Genomic DNA, 20,640 nt, shown 5'->3' with positions numbered 1-20,640 from the left:
TTACAGAATCTTCCCCAAAATGCATATTTAAGGCAATTTCAACGTTTGAATGACAAAGAATTTAGCAGTAAATAAGACACTAAAAATAAATTATTCATGTGAGACAATTACAGCTGACTTCCACATTGTTGAAGAAAATGTATTCTTCTGCTTCATTCCAAGTATACATTATTTTAAAAAGCATGTCACAGAACTCAGCCAAGATAGAACTTGAGGGAACATTATGTAAAAATCACTTCTTGTTTCAATTCTTCCAAAATCCCTGAGCCCCATATCAAGTAGAGACTCCATATGAGGGATGAGGTTCAGAACAATGTTTAAAGCACAAGCATTTGCTGTAATAATGGTCATTCTTTATTCACCTTTCATAACATCCTATTGTAATTCCCCCACCATGCTTGTGCCGAGCCATAACAAGGCTCTGTCAGTGATCCAACAAATGTGCAGGAGTTGGAGTCCATGTGGAATTCAAGATGTTAATATTTCCTTTCTGACCAAATGAACTCCACATGTTTTCTGCTGCGACGAATCTCCTTCCTGTGGAATTAGGCATGGTCTGACTCATTCTTTATTTTTCGAGCACAACAATTTAATCCAGAGTAGTCCTCATTTCACATAGCCTTGGGCTCTTGGTCCATCTATGTCTGCTGGCTTCACTGCTGAGCTTCACAGCAAAGGTGTGGAATTATAAGAGAAAGAGCTCTCAGCACCCATGTTCAGGTTAAAGGGCCTTGGCCAGTGGCCTCATCAAAACAGGCTCTAGGTAGCACGAGTCTGGAGAGAAACAATTGCTGTGATATCTATGATTTGTAGGTTTGATGAAATACTCCAGAACAGAACTTTAAGACTTAAAAAAGTAATTTCCTGTACATTAGACTTGGTCCTTACATATGGTATGGTTAAATATAAACAGCAAGAAACTAGAAAGTGGAACTCCGGTTTGAAGATAAAGAGATGTTCGTGAGGCAGACAACACAGCAAAGATTCAAAGCCAGAGCTTCAGATCCACAGTTGATGGTTTAAAATGACCCATCTTCATTATTGCTTCTCAAAGCAGCTTGTTGCAGAGGACACTAGAGTACTGATCTCTTTAAGTTATGAACCAAAGTTCTCAAAACTGAAATATAAGTCCGAAAAGCTTAGACAGCAACAGCTTTATCTACTTCCAACTCAGATCTCAGTTTCCTTGGTCATGAGCCTATCAGTGTTTCCATCATTCAGTTCACTTAAGGAACTTAGCTGCAGCCCATCTCAGAAATCTATAGACCTTGTAAGTAGTGGGAAAATATGGCAGAAAGGAGACAAGTGAAAGACATGTATTTGAAGGACGGAATCATGCACTGATTATTTTTGCAGCCATCTTTTCTAACACAGTATCTCAAACATGGTGATCACAACTATTTAATGGCATTCAATGAATGGCTAAGTGGTTAGAGGATTTAAGAACCATTTATTGATTTTCCATTTGTTTTTTTTTGTTTTGTTTTGTTTTTGTTTTTGTTTTTTTTTGTTTGTTTGGTGTTTTTTTTTTTTTTTTTTGGTTTTTCAAGACAGGGTTTCTCTGTGTAGCTTTGTGCCTTTCCTGGAACTCACTTTGGAGACCAGGCTGGCCTCGAACTCACAGAGATCCACCTGGCTCTGCCTCCTGAGTGCTGAGGTTAAAGGCATGCGCCACCTCCACCGGGCATTCCATTTGTTTTTATAGTAAAAATTTTACTGTGAGTGTGTAATGGTATTTCCCAGTCAGTTGGGAGAATGTTCAACTGAACTTGAAGGACAAGCTTTCTGAACAGCAAAAGGAAAGAATTCCTCTGGTCAGAGAAGCAGCACATGTTGTTGGGAAATGACAGACCTCTTGATACAGCCAGGGCACAGAGGATTAAGGATAAGGTGGCAGCTGAGTAGGTAGCAGGAATGTGGGCTACAAGCTGCCTATGTTTCTCTATTTCTGCTTTCTTGTGTGTCACAAGCAATCACTTAAGATGCCTGACAGTGCATGACGTGATTATACCTACATATTGAAAAGTTTGTGTGCCAGATAGTGAAAGGGTAAGGAATGTCTGGGTGGAAAAATTTAGGAAAAACTGCAGGTCTGACCTGAGGTCAATGGCTTTAGTGATTGAGGGACTCCTCAAAATGTCTTCATAGGGTCCCACACCAAAGAATGACCTGGTAGATTTATGATTTTGTTTTCATCAAATTTAACAAAGCAAAATTGAATGAGAGGAAAGCTAGCAAAAGATTAAAATGAATAAACAATCCTGGTAAATAAACCAATACTATGAGAAAATATGCCTACACTGTCTTTGGATGACATGAAGGAAGAACTTACAGGTGTCTAAAATCAGAATAAAAGCACCAGATCCCTGAGTGGGTAAGGTACGAGGACACCAGAAATAAATATTTTCATGGATATATTCCTGTATGCTGGCCTTGGAGGAGAGCTCTCTGGTGCACTTGATTACAAAGAAAACAAACAAGCACTGAGCACCACTGTGTACTTTCTCATGTAAATCTTGTTCTAAGTACTAAATGATACTCATGATTTATGTAATTAGAAGTAAGTTTGAAAAAATGTTCAATTACTTAAAAGATCATCATGATATATGAATATTTCATATATTTGTTCACATTCTAAAATATTTATAGTTTTAAGGAAGTCAGATGAAACAAAATCTAAAACACGCAAATAAATCATATGTTGACTTTTCAACACTTTTTAAAATCAGAATTCTTATCTAGGTTTATATATTTCTGTCTTGTGACTGTGATTATTTTTCAGCGCCCTATGGCAGCCTTAAAACTACTCTCTAGGACCGGGACCTGCCTTACCTTAATGCACCAGGCTCTGCTGACACCCCATGGGAGACGTTGCCTTGGAGGAGGTGGAAATTGGGGGGGCTGGGGGAAATGCTGGGGGGCAGGAGGAGGGAGGAGAGGGGAGTCTGTGGTTGGAATGTAAAATGAATAGAAAATCTCTTAATAATAATAAGAAAGAGAAAAAACTACTCTCTAAATGCCTTTCAGTTGAGTTTTATGCTTCCAATAATAATGAAGTTCACAGACACTGAAAAGGAAGCGCTGTTGGAACCAAACCAAACAAATAAATAAAGATCCCTTGTATTATTTTATCACATGATGGCTATACCATATCTATTTCTGCAAGCCACAGCTTCATTTGGAAACACTCGGGGGATGTGATTTCCATTTTTTACCAATTTTGAACCTCAGATAATGTGACTAAACCAGATGTTCATCCCTCATTCAAAAGTAGCTATTTTCATGTGATATAATTATATAAACCTAATTTTTCTGCAGTCAAGGCAATTGATGAGCTTATTGTAAACCCACATTCTGCCAGGCGGTGGTGGCGCACACCTTGAATCCCAGCACTCGGGAGGCAGAGCCAGGTGGATCTTTGTGAGTTCAAGGCCAGCCTGGTCTATAGAGCAAGATCCAGGACAGGCACCAAAACTACACAGAAAAACCCTGTCTCAAAAAAAAAGAAAAGAAAGAAAAAGAAAAAAGAAAACCCTCATTCTGCTGGCCAACATGCATTCTAGGATTCATAAATACAAGGAGGCCGACAAGTACCTCTTGGCTTTGTGGTCTGATATCTGTCTTCTGACTGCACACCTTACTCCAGTAAAAATGTATCACATTCTCAGGACTGGATTGTTCCTTTTGCTCTGGTTTCTGCCTATGGAGATATTTCAAATATGAGCTATTTCCTTAAAGAAGCAGAGATATATTAAGTCATAAGGCCATGCATTTGACAAAAGAAATCAATTAGTTGAGCTTAAAAAGATCTTAATCTAAAAGCGTAGGACCTTATAGCTTATATGTTTCCAAAAAAAATGATTATAAATAAGTCTGAAAAAAAAGAACAATATTGTTTCTTTTGTTGTTGAAGGACTTCTGTAAAACATGACTTCAAATGAACAGGGCAGCTGAGTCCCATGGTATCCAGTGGTAGAAACATTTGTTCCAAGGCAGCTACCATAAAGGACACAATGAAAGACAGAAATTCCATGTGCACTACTGATTGCAGATTGCACTTGTAAGCATTCATTGAGACAACTTCGAGTGTATGTGCTAAAAGCCCAAATATTAAGATTAAATATGTTTGTCAAGCTGATAACTAAAGATATGATATGCTTCATTATCTTTTTATCATTTCTTTATTGGGTTCCAAAAAGCACAGGATTGCAGACCTAACTCCAGTTATTATCTAAGAAATTACGATCTATATATCTTTACCTGATCTTCTTCCCTGGTGTGTGTGTGTGTGTGTGTGTGTGTGTGTGTGTGTGTGTGTGTGTGTGTGTGTTTTAATTTCAGGCTCTGTTTCCCATGATCTTGAATCAATAAATTTAATTGTCTTATATCATTAGTTCAATGCTAATAAACTTCCTCAATCTTTGTAGGGTATTCAAGAATAATATAGTCAATATAGAAACAAGAATTTTCAGATCCTCTAATCTTCCTTTCCTTTTTATTTCATTAGAATTTCCCAGATAAAGACCAGATTAACTGATTAAAATTAGCAATCCTTTTGACTACAATAAAGGGCAGTACTTAGAACTTTATTCACTCCTCTTAGCTACATGAGCTGCTAATGTTGCTGTTTCCAATAATGATTAAGTCTGCACAACTGAAGGCATGATGTAGACTGCTTCTCTATTTTTATGATCTGTGCATGTATGTGTCTGTGTCTGCTTGTTTGTATGTGCGCTCTGTGCATGCAGTGCCTGTGAAAGCCAGAAGGGGGCATCAGATCCTGTAGTATAGTACTTACAGGCAGATGTGAGCCACCCAATTTGGGTGCTGGGAACCAAACATGGTTCTTCTACAAGAGCAGCAAGTGCTCTTAGTCAATAAGCCATCTCTCCAGCCCCTAGGCTAGCTTTTAAAAGTGGATTTATTATTTTAAATATATTATAATTATATTATAAAAATATGTGCTTTGAGCATGGTATCCAAATACCTCACTAACTTCCTTCCCTTTGTTAGACCTCTTTATTGTCCTAGACAGTTTAATTTCTACTTTCAAGTGATAGGCTTATATATGAGCTTATATGTCTCTATAAAATCTGTAATCCACAAATAAAACATACAGTATTTGTCTTTATGAGATTGTCTTAATTTGCTTAACATGATTATCTGCAATTACGTCCTTTTTCCTGAAAATAATGTAACTTTGTTCTTCTTTAAGACTGAAAAATGTGTGTATGCATGTATGTATGTCTGTGTATGTGTATGTTTGTGTGTCAGTGTGTATGTCTGTGTATGTGTCTGTGTGTATCTCTGGGTGTGTCTGTGTCTTTATCTGTGTATATGTGTGTATTTGCTCATTTCTGTGTGTATATGTGTGTATGTGTTCCATATTTTCTCTTTATCCCCTCTCCTGATAAACTTCTAGGTTGTTTCCATAACTTTGCTAGTTAGCTACTGTGAATTGGGCTTCATGGGAACTATTAAGAGGGTCTCTCTGAGATTCCTTCACTGGGCATCTTTCAGGTAAACACTTAATTGGATCATACAGTAGTTCTTTTAATTTTCTGAAGAATTGCATACTGATTTCCATGATTAGGGGCTAGTTTTATTCTAGATCAGTCAGAAATCAGCCTTCCATACTACAATACTTACAGAGATAATTTTTTAAACAAATCATAAGAAATTGCCCAGTCTGGAAACTAAGCTTTTTGACACCACACATGCCAAACAATAACCTGACAAAGGAGATGCTCACTGATATTTATAATTATTACAATATAATATAAATTTTCTTAATACAAAGCTAAAATGTAATTTCTTTTCATATGGCCCTGGCTTGTCTCCTTTGAAGTTCTTGATTTCTTGCCTTTCCTCTTCCTTCTTTCATCTTGCTCCAAGTATTTTTTTCTGTAAATAAACATGACAAAAAGGACACATTACTTAGAATGAGGCTTTCAGTTGACGCTGCTTGCACGACAGTCATAGACCAGAATGTCTCATGATGAAGAGCATCCGAATTGCTGTCAGATCCAGAACGGATGTTAAGTCACATGAGATGATGCTGGCTCAGGAGGACGAATACTAGGATTCCCCCGTGTCCTTAGGCTAGCGATGAGGCTGTGATACTCTGCCAACAGATGTCTGTTTTTTGTTTTTTGGTTTTTTTTTTTTGGTTTCTCTGTGTAGCTTTGCGCCTTTCCTAGAACTCGCTTTGGAGACCAGGCTGGCCTCGAACTCACAGAGATCCACCTGGCTCTGCCTCCCGAGTGCTGGGATTAAAGGCGTGCGCCACCACCGCCCGGCAAGATGTCTTTAAGGTTGGCAGCAAATCTGTTTTAATCTCCAGCCTGAAACTTCAATACCATAGAAATGTAACCTCTTCAGTTTCTCAGAGCATTAACTTTCCCATCTCTAAAGCAAGATTAATACATTTTAAGGTAGCGTAAGTTCATTACCACCATGAAAACTGTGAACATCAGAGAAAGTTTGTTCAGATTTTGGGGTTTTTTTTGTTGTTGTTGTTCAGGTTGTTTTTATGACAGTTCTGTCATCGTCTCTAGAGAAGTGTACTTCTGTGTGCAAGCAATGGAAAGACAAGAACTCTGTCCTCAGATGGTAAGTCTCACATGGATGGAGACTTAATTTAGCTATTACTAACATCTCATTAAACACTTTAAGGTATGTGAAATATATTTTCAACTCTTCTCTTTAAAATTTTTAAATGTATGTGTGTATGCTTGAGCAAATTTTATGTGTGCTACTTGCATGTAATGGCCTATGGATGCTGGAAGAGGACAGTGGAACTGGAATTACAGATGATTATGAGCTACCATGTGAGTATGAGAACCTAACCTGGGACCTGAGTAAGAGCAGTAAGTGCTCTCCAGTCCCCAAAGTAGAAAATTTTGAAGAAGTCCTGATCACTTCCCAAACAATCATGACTCTCTTCCTATCTGGATGTCAAGTAAGGCATCTTAAGAACAAACAGATCAGGAATATAGATGTATATACATATGATAAAGGCTGCTGTATTCTTCATCTTCGAGCCCTCATTGGATGGTAAATAAAGCCTCTGCTTTTGTCTTTAAGTCAGAAAGGCATCCCTTAAACACTGTACTCAGATTAAGAACTTCACGTTTTAAATACTAAAAATATAAGGCTGTGGTGGTACACTTGAATAAAAGGAAACCATGTAGCTGGAGTCTTTTCACTTAACCCAGCACAGCATGAGAGGAGAAAAGCCACTAAAGTTTAAGAGGTAACTCTGCAACCGAGCGGCGGCGGTGCACGCCTTTAATTCCAGCACTCAGGAGGCAGAGCCAGGCGGCTCTCTGTGAGTTCAAGGCCAGCCTGGTCTAGAGAGTGAGATCCAGGACAGGCACCATACAGAGAAACCTTGTACGGAAAAGGAGTGGCATTGGGAAATACCAAACCTGAACTTCTCATTTTGAAACAAATAACAGTGATTTCAAACACTAAGAAGACCCAGTAGCAGTCATATTTGAGTAGTATCTCTGAACTTGTACAACCAAACTAATTTCCTTCCTTGGATGTGAGATGGGGAGAGAGAAAGCATTTGGGAGAGATGGGTGAGAATATGTAAGTCATATTTGGAGAAAGTGGCTATAAGTCATGGCCCTAGAAGCATTTGATGCTGGAATAATTCATTATCTGCTAAACTCACAGCATTTTATATGAACTCTACTACATGACAAGAATTTATTTTTATTGAATAATACTAAAGCCAAAGTAAACGGTGTGTTGAAGTTCAGTATAGGCATCAACTGGGAAGAGTTTTAGATGCTGTCTGGAATAGCAGAGAACTAAATTTGACAAGCACACAAACTAATATCATGACATATGTGGAAAGTGAGCTCATAAGAAAATGCAAGATACACTAAGAATTAATGATAGATATTCAGAAAATGAAACATTCCAGATACTTGCTAAATCGCAGATACAACATACATGTGGTATCTTATCAAAAGAGGATATGGCATTGTCTTCGTAGATTTGGACCTGAGGTGATTAGATGGAATAGTTCTGAGTTGTAGGGGTCCAGCAAGGAATGAGATAAATAGAATTTTTATTTTCAGAAATGGTCAGGTATCTGAGCAGTGGTCATAAATCCAGAGATATACCACTCAGTGTTATGTTGACGAAACTTTCCTCAGTAAATTTAAGACATTCAAACAAGTTTCCCTGGACTAACTACATTTTTATGCTTCCCCTCCACCATCAAATCTTCGTCCTTACCAATCTCTGAACCTCGGTGCCTTGTTCTGCTTTTTATCTGCAGAGAACAAGTGACAAGAAGTGCTGGCCTTGGAATTCCAATTCCCTTTCATCAACCGCAGACATTTAAGTCTGTAAACATCACTAGGCATCCATCTGGAGAACAAAAGCTCTCTGTGGACCAGACTTTGATCATACCTCTGTTACGGGGCTGGGCACTTTAGAAGATCCTAGTTCATGTACTGAACTGACGATCGGCACATGATGAGAGATGGCAAAAGTCCAATATTGAGATTATTTTCTCCAATAATTCATTTGCAGATTTGATTCCACCTCTACAGCCTTGGGCCCTGGGAGACCACAGAGCTCAATTTCCTTTGCTAAAGAGGAAAGCACAGAAGGACAAGGAATAATTGTGATGGTTTGAATGATAAAGTCCCGCAAAGCTCAGGTGTATGAATACTTAGTCCCCAGGTGGTGGTACTGTTTGGGGAGATTTAGTAGGTATGGCGCCGCCACTCTGTAAAAAGTATGTCTTTGGGGAAGAGGACCTTAGAGGTTGAAAAATCCTAGCACCGTTTTTAGCTTGCTCTCAGCTTCCTGTTATAGCCATCATTCCTGCTACTTGCTGCCACGCTTTCCTACCATGACAGCCTCTGATCGGTGTAAGTAAATAAACCCTTCCTTCTACAAATTGCCTTGGTCATGGTAATTTACCACAACAATAGGAAAGTAAACTAATACAGTGGTGTACCTGTTCACACTCATGGCACCTCTCAGAACGCAAGGAGATAAGGTTTTGATCACTATACTGGTGATAGAATGCAGTCATGACTACTATGAGTACCTAGACTTATCAATACAGCATCATTCCAAATTACTCACTATTCAGGCAAGGTGGTGGCTTAGTTAGAGTTTCTATTGCTATGATAAAATACCATGGCCAAAAGCAGCTTGAGGAGGAATAGGTTTATCTCATCTGGCAACTCTCAGGTCATACTCCAGCACTGAGAGAAATCGGAGCAATAATTCAAGGCCAAAACCTGCAGCCAGGAACTGGTGGAGAAGCCACCGTGGAGTGATACATACTGGATTACTCTTCATGGTTTGCTCAACCTGCTTTTTTATACAACATAGGACCACCTAACCAGAGGTGGCACCTAGTGAGCTGAGTCCTCCTACATCAATCATTAATCAGGAAAATACACTGCAGACTTGCTTATAAGCAATCTGATGGAGACATTAAAGTCCTTCTTCCCAGATAACTCTAGCTTGTGTTGTTTTTTTCAAAAGGCAGATAGTTATGCAAATGATAGATATAAGCAACATAGAACACTCAGGTTGTACACACTGCATATACTCCATCAACTACTTGCTTTGGTGTCAGTTTAATTTAACTAGAGAAGTTCTGAGTGCTAATACTGATTGTAAGGAACTCAATGCCTGTGGAACTCCTTAAGAGTCAAAGCAAGTGGATAATGAGAGCCATTATTTTGATGCTATATATACTCATTCTGAACATAATCCTTTCTTTCACTGTTGCAGCAAACAACTAATAATTTGCATCTCCAATATCATCTCTCTTCTTCCCACTAAACTAAACAGCTTTGCAAAGTTGTTCTCCGTTCTGAAGCCTGAATTGATTCATCTTCTTACTGATTGGGTTTCACCACCATGCTGTTGGTAGGAATATGAATTGGCCCAGCCATTGTTGAAATCAGTATAGAAGTTCCTCAAAAAATCAAAAGCGCCCAACATAAAAATCTTCTTTGTGTGTCCTAGATGCAAGGATGATTTTAAAGTGTGCATAAAGAGAGATATTTGTCTACCCATGTATACCACAGTACCACTTATAATAAACAAATTAAAGAATGACCGTAGATGTTAAATAATTGATAAATATATGAAAATAAATGTGGTATATATTTTTAAGGGTGTACTGTTCAGCCATAAAGAACAAACTCATATTGTTTACAGAAAGATGAATGAGACTAGAGATCATTATGAGGCCCAGTAAGATAAACCAGAGTCAAAGACAAGTATTACATTTGTCTTCTCATATAGAATCTAGGGGGAAAAATGGAGACATGAAAGGAGAAGTGAAATGTCAGGGAAGAGTAAAAGGATGGTAAGGAAGTTGACTCAATAAAGAAGGATGAATATTATTAAAATATTTGTGTGCATGTATGAGAATGGAGCAGTCAACCTAGGTATGGGGTCACATGCTTCTAATGTCCGCCCTCCAGAGGTTGATGCAGGAGGACTGTTCCGTTTTAGGCCACCATAACTATACAGTGAAAATGTCTTTAAAAAATTGAGAAAATTTGAAAGGGAAACCCAGTAACTTGTAGATTCAAAATACACTAATATGGTGGGTTATGTTTCTATTGTTGTTGATATCCAGCTTTAATCCATGAAGGCCAGATAGATCTAGGAGTGTTATTTCTTTTCTTTTATTTGTTGAGACTTTTTGTCCTAATATATGGTCAGTTTTGGAAAAGTTTATAGAAGTTGTGAACTGACTCATGCTATTTTTTTCATTTGGCTTTCCACTTGAAGACTCAGTCTCTCTCTCTCTCTCTCTCTCTCTCTCTCTATCTCTCTCTCTCTGTCTCTCTGTCTCTGTCTCTGTCTTTCTCTGTCTCTCTGTCTCTCTGTCTCTGTCTGTCTGTCTCTCTCTCTCTCTCTCTCTCTCTCTCTCTCTCTCTCTCTCTCTCTCCCTCACACACACACACACACACACACACACACACACACACATACACACACAAATAGTAAATAAGCTTTTAGGATCCCCAAGTGGTAGTATTAGGGTAACCACATACATACTTTGGCCAATGAGATTTAAGCTTTAGAATCATTGAATGCAGCTTTCTATAAAGCCAACACAAAAGGTTGGCTTATCTGCCATTTGCACTGCAGCCTTTGAGTTTAGACCCCTCTCTCTTCCCTTAGAATGCCCCAGGCTATGTTGAAGGGAAGACTTTGGGAATAACTGACCAGAAAACTAAAGCTGGTCATTTCACAGATTAGCCTTGAACACTGCACTTCCAGGCTTTAGTGATGCTAGGGAAAGGGGTAAAACTTCCATTTCAGCTTCTTCTTATCATTTGCTACATCCACATGCCAAGCAAGCTTTTAATAGAAGTTTATTCTGGTTCATTTAGAATATCTTCCTCATCCTTGATTTATATGTAAAACTTACGTAAATTATGAAACAAAGTTCTATCATCACTTTCTATCATTACTCAGTCTTTCAGCATTTAATTTTTTCAGATATGGTGAATAGTTTCAACAGAATTTATTCAAGCTAACATAAATAATCTTATTTTTTTTAATGTCAGTTTGAGAAAATAGTTTGTGTGTTGTTAAATATTTAATGGTGACTATAAGTAATATAGAGAACTTCTGCTTTTCTATTTCAATTTCTAACCATAAACATTAGTACTTAGTGTTGTTTCCTTTGGAGAGATGGAGTGGATGAGAGGGAAGACATGAAACCACTCATTTACACAGGGATCATGGAGTGATGACTCCAACGGGGAGGGGGCAGGGTGAAGCACAAAAAATTCAAGGAGGGACCACAGAGAAAGTGTGTCATTTTCAGTCTTCAAGCCCTTGCTTCAAAGAGGCTGATCATTGTGACTCAAGCACTGTAAAAGATGACTTATCCTTTGTCAAAAGACAGCCTCAGAAGAGATATCAAACCAGCAGTAATATTGATTTGGTCTCATTTCTTCAAGTGCATCCTGGAAAGATGTGGAGCACAAATTGGAAATACTACTCTATCCTATGTATTCTTAACCATGAAATGCTACTCAACATTATAGACAATTAGTTACAAATATATATGAACCCTCCCTTTCCTTCCTCCAGATTATCTCAAAACCTCCATTCTCAAAATAGATAACTTATTTTTCTTTTATTCCTATTGATACATAAATATAACAACACTCATACATATGCACAAATCCATAACTACAACCTGATGAGTTCATTGTGTGTGCATATTTCATGGCTGAGCACTCTGTATTGGGTAACCAATTAAGACAATATAGACCATTGTCACTGCCTTTGGTTGTGTTTCAGAAGTGGAAAATAAATCCCTACTGCTAAATACACTGTACATTTAGAACATAGGACTTGGGCGATTCCAGTTGAGTCTAACCTGAAATTCTGCAGTCTAGCTTTCATATGGTAATTACTACACATGCCACCAAAGGAGAGAAGCAATTATTAGTCTACCCAGCTATGACATCAATGAATGACAACAGTGACCGGCAAAGCAAGACAGCACTAAATGTAAAATGATGTCACTTGTGTTGTGGTAACCAGCACCTCCCTAATTGGACTTAAGACCCACTCAACAGAAGAGAAATCGTGCTAGAAATCATAGAACATTTCAAGTCAGTAGGTCCAAATTAGGAATCAGAAATATTCATGAGCGAATGCATCTGTCCCTCCAGGTTTTTCCTGCAGAATTGTTTCTTAGACCAAACTTTTCAAAATCATCAGTAGTTTTCTACTATACAGGAAAAAAAAAACCAAAGAGCTATGAAACAAACATGTAAGAAATGCAATGTCAACAATATATATTGAGTATAAAACATACACAGTGATATAAAAAAGTACAATCTAAGAGTAATTATTTAGGTACATAATATATTAGAAGACAATACATGAGAAAAACAATAATATATATGAGTAAATTTAAAAAGAAATATACAAATGAAGCTTATCTCAACAAACACTTGTCAAATGCAGTCCCAGAATATAATAAGTAACAGGCAACTATTTCATAAATGTTACAATATGGAATTTAGGTGTAATTAAGATTTATGACAATCTCCTAGCCATGTGGTTTTATTTTGTGCACATGTGGATTTGTCAACATGAGGAATAGCAATACATTTTCCTTCAAATTAGAAGCGAGCTATGTAATGGTTTTGTTGTCCAAGGATATCTTTCTATATACTCGACTCTCTAAAGACACTACTGGGCCTCTGGGAAATTTAGGAAAATATACATTCCACAGCCTTGCACAGTGTCATTTTGCTTGTTGCTATTCACCACCTATTTATTTTTATTCAGATAATTGTTCAAATTTCCTTCCCATGCAAAATGTTTGTAACTTTTATGATACAATGTGACTGCATCCCAGTTAAATTTTCCCTATAAATCTAAATCTCCCCCTCTCTCTCTCTCCCTCTTCTCTCTCTCCTCTCTCTTCTTTCTCCTCTCTCTTCTTTCTTATCTCTCTCTCTCTCTCTCCCTCTCTAGATTATAAATTTCCAGTTGCATTGCATAGTTAATAATTCCTTGCTGTCATGTTACATTTTAATCATCAAAAGATCCCCTTTTGCATTAGTGGTGTCTCTTTTGAGGATGTAGCCTATCTTACTTATGCTAAGTGGCCAATCAATAGAAATTTGTTTAAATTGTTTAAATGGTTTCATGTTAAATTATATATTTTTAATTATAGTCTGAAAGCTCAACATGGCAGATAATGCTGCTTCCCTGACACATATTTACTTTCTTGTCTTTCTTTCTACATATATTTGAGTTCTCAAAGTTCCTGCCTTGAATTATAATTAACTCTCTGTAAGATGTTAGCACTCACATAATCCCAAACACCCCCCAGGAGTTATATACTTTGAGTATACTAATAGACTCAAAAAGTTTGGGAAGAATTGTTAACTTTTGGTCAACAGGACATGAAATATTTTGAAATGGTGAAGAACTCTCCTGTCCATATAGCCAGAAGGATCTCCACTGAGAAATTCTGGTCCAACACTGCTGTCCAGGTCCCCCCTCCCAGAATCTCCTACTTTCATGTGGCCATAGTACTCAGTACAAATCAGACTTCTACAGGAACATATGGAGAGGTTTTCAGAAAGGTCTTTGTTCCTAATGAAAGCCAACAGCCACATAAGTCACCACCATGTTTCACTTGTTTCTTCCTTGAACATATCTATCTGTGTCCAGGGGTAGTGTAGGGGCCCTGCCCTTTTAATAGGTGGAACCAATGCCATTCTTTGTTTTCTCTGGTGAAGAGAGGAGAATAAATTTATTTTATTAAGAATAACCAAATTGACAATTCGCTTTTTTTGCTGCTAAGTCAATGCACTAATATGTTTATTCTATTAACCCCATTAAAAGTATTCTCATGTATTGACACTAATGCTTACTTGAGTAAATCTGCCCTGCATTTCCTTTTGTGTCTTAGGCATATGCTCTCCATGGAGATACATGAACACTTCTAAAAGTTCATTATTACCAATAGAAGGCACTTAGTAGTATGAACAGACATACGTACTACAAATACAGTGTGCAACAACAACATGGTATGTAATAGGGGAGAAAACTAAGAATATTTGGGAATTTACTTTGCAAGCTTTAAAAGAAACTGACTTGGTGTTTAGTGGTAGTTTCTCTAGTCATCCACAAGATTTTCTATGGAAGATAATATGTTCTATCTTCCTCACTTAATCCTCAACTGCAAGCCAAGGTCTGGAATAAGAGCATTGTTGAAGGATTCTTGAAATGGACTCCAATATATCTAATTGGGATCTCTAGAAACAAACAACGAAAAATTGGAATGGTACTACGGACTTCCACAAAATAATCCCTCAAGTACAGAAAAACAGTTCTCATGCTTTCTTAAGATTCTTTCTTCCTGGCAGAACATATCTTTTTAAACTCCATGTTGTTTGGAAGCTCATCTCCAGATGTGTCCTCGTATGCCAGAGGCACGCATGAAACAAAGTCTGGATACTATTTTTCTTGCCTTAAGCATTTCGCTGTATTTAGTATAGCTGAATATCACACTTTATGATAGAGTATCAGGTAGAAAAACTACATCTGAATAATCTTGTGTATGTTACAATTAGGCTATTTGAACGATGGTGCAAGTCTGTGGCCAAAGCCTGCAAGAGAGTGGTAAGCAATTAACATTGTGTAACGGGGAGGTCATTATGTTGTTATGGTGAATTTTATTCGAACTGATTTTACTAAAGCATTGTGGCTAAGGTAAAAACAAGTTCCCCGTGTTTGGCAGCAACTTCATATTATCAATTCATATGTAGTTTTCTAGCAACCACTTAAACCCATTTGCCTTGAACAAGTACAGTGTCCTTAGCTCACCTCTTTCCACATCTGGATTTATAAGCTGATGTTTATAAACTAGAATAGGATTTTATATTTGAAGTTTAAGTTTGATGTATTTGTTATGATATTGCACATGGGGACCCCGCCCCCCACTGGCTGGACCAGGGTGTCCCACGTGTGAGGGAAAACATGCTGGGCAGATGCAGTTGCGGGGGGCGGTGGATGGAAAGTCATTCACACTCCAGGCACTGCTTCCATGTGGAGATAGTTTATTATAACAGAGAGATGAAGAGAAAGATAGGGAAAGGCAGAAAGAAGAGAGAGGAAGAGAGGGTAGGGGTTCGAGCATGCACACCTCATGGGGATGGAGAAAAGAGAGAGAGGAATGGGAGGGGTTTTCCCTTAAAATGAGGTTTGTATGTGAGGATGCAGGGTGGCACCAAGGGGTGGGATTTCAAGGGGCAGGTCAGAATATTAACAATTACAAATAGTGTCACAGTGAAATTAAATATGTGGATTTCTTTGTACTATGCTAACCTAGTCTGCTTTAGGTATTCCGGCAGTAATATAGCTTGATCATGTAGTAATCCTTTTAGGTTTTGAGGGTTTTTTGGTTTTGTTTTGTTTTGTTTTTTTAGGATTCTTGTGTTACAGCTCTAAGGGAAAGGCTTCCCCAGTTGAAGTGTTATAGCTCTGAGGGGAAAGATCCTGGCAGTCAGGAGCCAAGGAATACCACAAAGTCACATTGTACAATAAACCTCACATAAGAGATTTATTTGGAAAGACACAAGACAGTGGCTGCCTCTACTCAGGTAAGAAGTAGCTGCAAACTGAGCAGGAGACAGGCTTGTATATGGTTTCTTTGTGAGTAGCTTTCAAGGGTGGAGATTTCCTGGGTGGGTATTGGTGGAATTTCAAGCTCAGAGATTGGTAGGATTTCTAACTCAGGGATTGGTGGGTGTTCAGGCATAGGATTGGTGGGTTTGGGTATGTTTTAAAATCCAAAAGTGGGATGGGACATTTTACCTTAAAATCTCCATACAGATTTCTCATATGAAATTTATTGAGAATCCCATGTATGCATACAATTAAATCAATGAAGTATAATGATATTCATGCCCCATCTAACTCCCCCACTACCACCCCAATACTTTCCTCTCCTAACACCATCTCCACTTCTTTTTTTTTCCTCATAATCCACTATGTCCAATTTGTGCTGAACATATCTGTACGGGACTGGGACCATCTACTAGAGCATGGGCAACATACCTAAATTCCTAAAGATTAATTCTCCCCTCCAGCAGCTATCAACTGCCAGTAGATCCTCAACTAGACACGGGGCCTCATGAGTTACTCTCAAATCCACAGCCCAGTTTTGACTGGATTGATCTTGTCTAGATCATGGGCAACCAGATCTAAATCTAAAACACAGATGCTGTGAGCTCATTATTGTTGTAGCCATTTCATGCCAGGAAGACCATATTTCACAGTGTTCCTTACCTTCTTATAGTTCTTACATTCTTTCTTCTTTCCCTTCCTCAGTCCTCCCTGTGTCTTGACAAGGCAATGGGGAATAAGTGTGTGATGAAGATGTTCCATTTAGGGCCCAGTAATTAGAGTCAGTTATTTTCAATACCTTGATCAGTTATGAGTTTCTGACTTGACTGTTGCCCACTGCAGATAGATGCTTTTCTGACAAAGGCTGTAAGTAGCTGAAGTGTAAGGTACAAACATTTAGAAGGCTGTTTAACAGCATGACCATATAGCTAAACAATTTTAGATTATAGATTCTGCCCCTGGGCTTTAGACAAGATTTACAGTAGTCATCATAGATTCCTTTCATAGAGCAGGCTGCAAATATGATCAAAAAGTAGTTGGTTACCACAGAACCATCATGCCACTATTACAAAGTGAGGACACCTAACAGGTCAGTATTATATCATGCATATTCAAGCACTGGGTAAAATCAGTGGGCCTATCTATACTGATTGCCAAAATAGTTATGATGGGAATGTTGCACTGTATGCTGTGAATATGTTGCTTTGATTGGTTGATAAATAAAATCTGATTGGTCAGTAGCCAGGCAGGAAGTATAGGCAGGATAAGGAGAGGAGGAGAATTCTGGGAGAGGAAGGCTGAGTCAGTATATGCCAGCCCACCATCTAGGGAGCAGCATGTAACGGCACACAGGTAAAGCCATAGAACACATGGCAACATATAGATTAAAAGAAATGGGTTAAATTTAAATGTAAGAGCTAGTCAGTGGTAGGCCTGAGCTAGTGGCTGAGCAGTTTTGATTAATATAAGCTTTTGAGTGATTATTTTATAAGTGGCTGTGGGGTCTGTGGGGCTGGGCAGGACCAGAGAAAACTTCAGCTACATAATTACTCTGTTTTGGATTGCTGCCAATGGTATATATGGGTTCTCTTTCTTCCAAAGCCCCCAACTCTCACCAGCATTGTCTTGGCTGCTGTTGTTCATGTAATAATGATTTGACAGTGATGGAATGGAATCTCACTGTGGTTTTAATTTGAAATCCCCTGATATATATGATGTTGAATAATTTTCATATGTTTATTGGCCATTTTTATTTCCTTTGAGAACAATCTGTTCATTATCCCATTAACTACATGGATTGTTTAGTTTGATGTTTTTACTTTTGAGTTCTTTACAGATTTTGGTTAGCCATCCTCTGTCAGATATAAAAGTAGCAAAGCTTTTCTACCACTTTTAGGATGTACATTTATATGGTGGAGTGTGTTTCTTTTTCCTGTGCAGAACTTTTTATTTTTGTACAGCCCCATTTGTCAATCATTAGAGTTGCTCGTTGTGCTGTGGATAACCTTTTCAGAAAGTCTTTGCCTATGTGTATATCTTAAAGTGGTTTACAAAGGTTTTCCTTCAGCAGTTTCAGATTTTCATGTCTTACATGAAGGTCGTGGGTCCATTTTGAGTTAATATACTCACAAACTGAAGGATTAGGTTCTATTTTTGCTCTTCTACTTGTTGGTATTTAATTTTCCCAGCAACCATTTGTGAAAGAGACTATCTTAACTTATTGTTGTGATTTTGCTAGTGTTTTATTTTGCTTGTTTCTAAGCCTCCCTGCACCTGATTTGCTTTTCTACATGTTTGTTTTTGTGCTATGCAGTTTTGGATATTATGATTCTGTAGCATAACTTGAAGTATGAACCTGTTTACTTTCAACATTGTTCATTTTGTTCAGGATTGTTTTGGCTCTTTCAGCTTAGGGTGGTGGCAGTAGTTATATTTTCTTCTTCCCTATATATTTCAAGATTATTTTCTGTGACTAAGGTAATTTAAATTTTGGTGGAAATTGTATTGAATCTGGGGTTGGCATTTGTCCATACAGATAATCTCATGCTGGTAATTTTGTCCATTCATGAGCAAGGTTTTTCTTTCTACCTTCTAGGTTTCATTAACTATTGTTCTTCACTAAAATTTTTCATCGTGTAAGTCTTTCAGTTCTATGGCTAGGTTTTGTCATGGGGTGTATTGTTTCTTATATTTTTGGTTGTGAGCCTAGACTTTAATGGCTAAGCCATCTCTCCTGCCTTTATTATTTCTCAGAAATTACTATGCACAAGAGTATTTTTTCTTATTTTCTTAGTATGTCCATCATTTGTACATAGGAAAGCTACTGATTCTGACTTTTGTATGTAAAATTTGTTAGCTGATACTTTATTGAATGTGTTCATCAGTTCTAAGGGTTTTATGATGGATTCTTTAATGTCTCTTATGTATATGATCACATCACCTGCAAATAGAGATAAATTGACTTCTTGATTTCCCACTTTTATTCCTTTTACTTTTTTCTTCTGTCTTATTGTTAACTAAGACTTCAGGAAATTTACTGAATAAGAGTAGAGAGTATAGCAACCCTGTCCCATTCCTAATATTCATTGAAATGATTTGAGGATTTTCTTTTTCCATTTACTATAATGATGGCTAAAAGTCCATTATCCATTGCCTTCCCTAGATTGAGTTTTTCTCCTTCTCTTCCTAATATCTTCAAGGATATTTTATCATGAAAAAAGGTGAGATTTGTCAAAGGTCTTATCTGCATCTGTTGAGATAATCATATAGTTCTTCTCCATTAATTCTATTTAAGTACTGTACTATATTTATTGATGTTATACATTGGGCCACTTCTGACTTGAAGCCAACTTAGTCACAGTGAATGGTACGTTAATGTGTTGTTGAACTCATTCTGCGAGTATTTCATTAAGAACTTTTGCATCACAGGGAGATTAGTTTATAATTTTCATTTTTTTGCTAGAACTTTTCATTTTCTCTCATATGTTCTAGTGTATTGTGTTTTCATTTTTGTGCAATTACGTGGATTCTTAAATTTCCAACCTGATTTCTTCAATGACCTTTTCATTTTCAATTTCCTAAAGTTTGCATATTTTCTGTAGATTCTTTTGCTCTTGATTTCCACTTTTATTCTTTTACAGCATTTAGACTACAAATAAGTATTTCAATTACCTTGTGTTTGTTAAAACTTACTATGCATCAGATTTTAAAGAAACTTTCAGAGTGTGATGATGCAGCATTTTCATTCAGTGCCTATTAAGACAAGTGGATACATGCTGTCATTTAGCTGGTGGTTCATAGTGATGTCTCTGTGGCTGTCTCTTTGTTCTAAACAGTGAATGAAACTCTGTGGTTGTTTTAACCCAGCACTTGGAGATGAATACTATCTCTTTGGCCTAAGAAGTCTCTCTCCTGTTCTACTTTGTAAACTTTCCTTCTCTTTGTAACTGAACTCAGTCTCTCCATCATCACTCACTGTGTAGGATGCCATTTCCCAGTTCCTTCCTGTTTTCTTTCTTGGAGATTGTAGCAGTCTGTGGTTGTGTATCCATCATCTTCTTCTCCCTGGAAATTTTCTGATTAATTTAGCAAATAATGAGATACACTTTTATGGTTATTATATCAGTCAACTAACACATAGACATGACAACAATAATATAATAATATGGTCCTTTTTGTTCAATTAAAAAAGAAAAGGTACACTTTTTGCACTGGTTTTCTATATTTGACTTATATAAAAACACATTATTCTTTTAAGTAAATGCTCTAATATCTCTTCTGTAGGACATTTTGACTCAATAAACCTGGACTGGGCATCAGAAATCTGCATTTGTCATAGGGTATCCCATGATTTTTTCCCTCATAATTCTTCCTTAGACCACACTTCTGTAAAACATTGGTGATTACCTATTGCAAACAAAGGAAACAGAATGTACTGATTTTATCCAGAAAAATACAATGCAG

General features: G+C 37.5%; 1 long non-coding RNA gene across 17 annotated transcripts in view; it reads right to left on the bottom strand.

Moving 5' to 3' along the window:
* Positions 1 to 331: 331 nt before the first annotated feature.
* The window catches only part of LOC131922794 (uncharacterized), a 45,297-nt gene continuing 24,988 nt past the window's right edge, over positions 332 to 20,640 (bottom strand). For 7 of the 17 annotated variants that reach the window (XR_009382394.1, XR_009382390.1, XR_009382387.1 and 4 more), the window contains 5 exons: positions 20,153 to 20,252; positions 16,840 to 17,051; positions 8,431 to 8,612; positions 3,595 to 3,700; positions 332 to 1,267 (listed from right to left, as the gene is read on the bottom strand). This is a non-coding gene — a long non-coding RNA (uncharacterized LOC131922794). Of the gene's footprint in view, positions 1,268 to 2,832; positions 2,946 to 3,594; positions 3,732 to 5,761; positions 5,905 to 8,430; positions 8,613 to 14,643; positions 14,805 to 16,839; positions 17,052 to 20,152; positions 20,253 to 20,640 lie in introns of those variants that run through there. The other 10 variants (XR_009382396.1, XR_009382392.1, XR_009382389.1 and 7 more) reach the window with 8 other exon arrangements.

This window comes from Peromyscus eremicus, chromosome 12 (genome assembly GCF_949786415.1).
Source record: "Peromyscus eremicus chromosome 12, PerEre_H2_v1, whole genome shotgun sequence".
In the NCBI taxonomy this organism is placed as follows: Eukaryota; Metazoa; Chordata; class Mammalia; order Rodentia; family Cricetidae; genus Peromyscus; species Peromyscus eremicus.
Note: the sequence above shows the minus strand (reverse complement) of the source record. Positions and strands in the feature narration are given on the sequence as shown.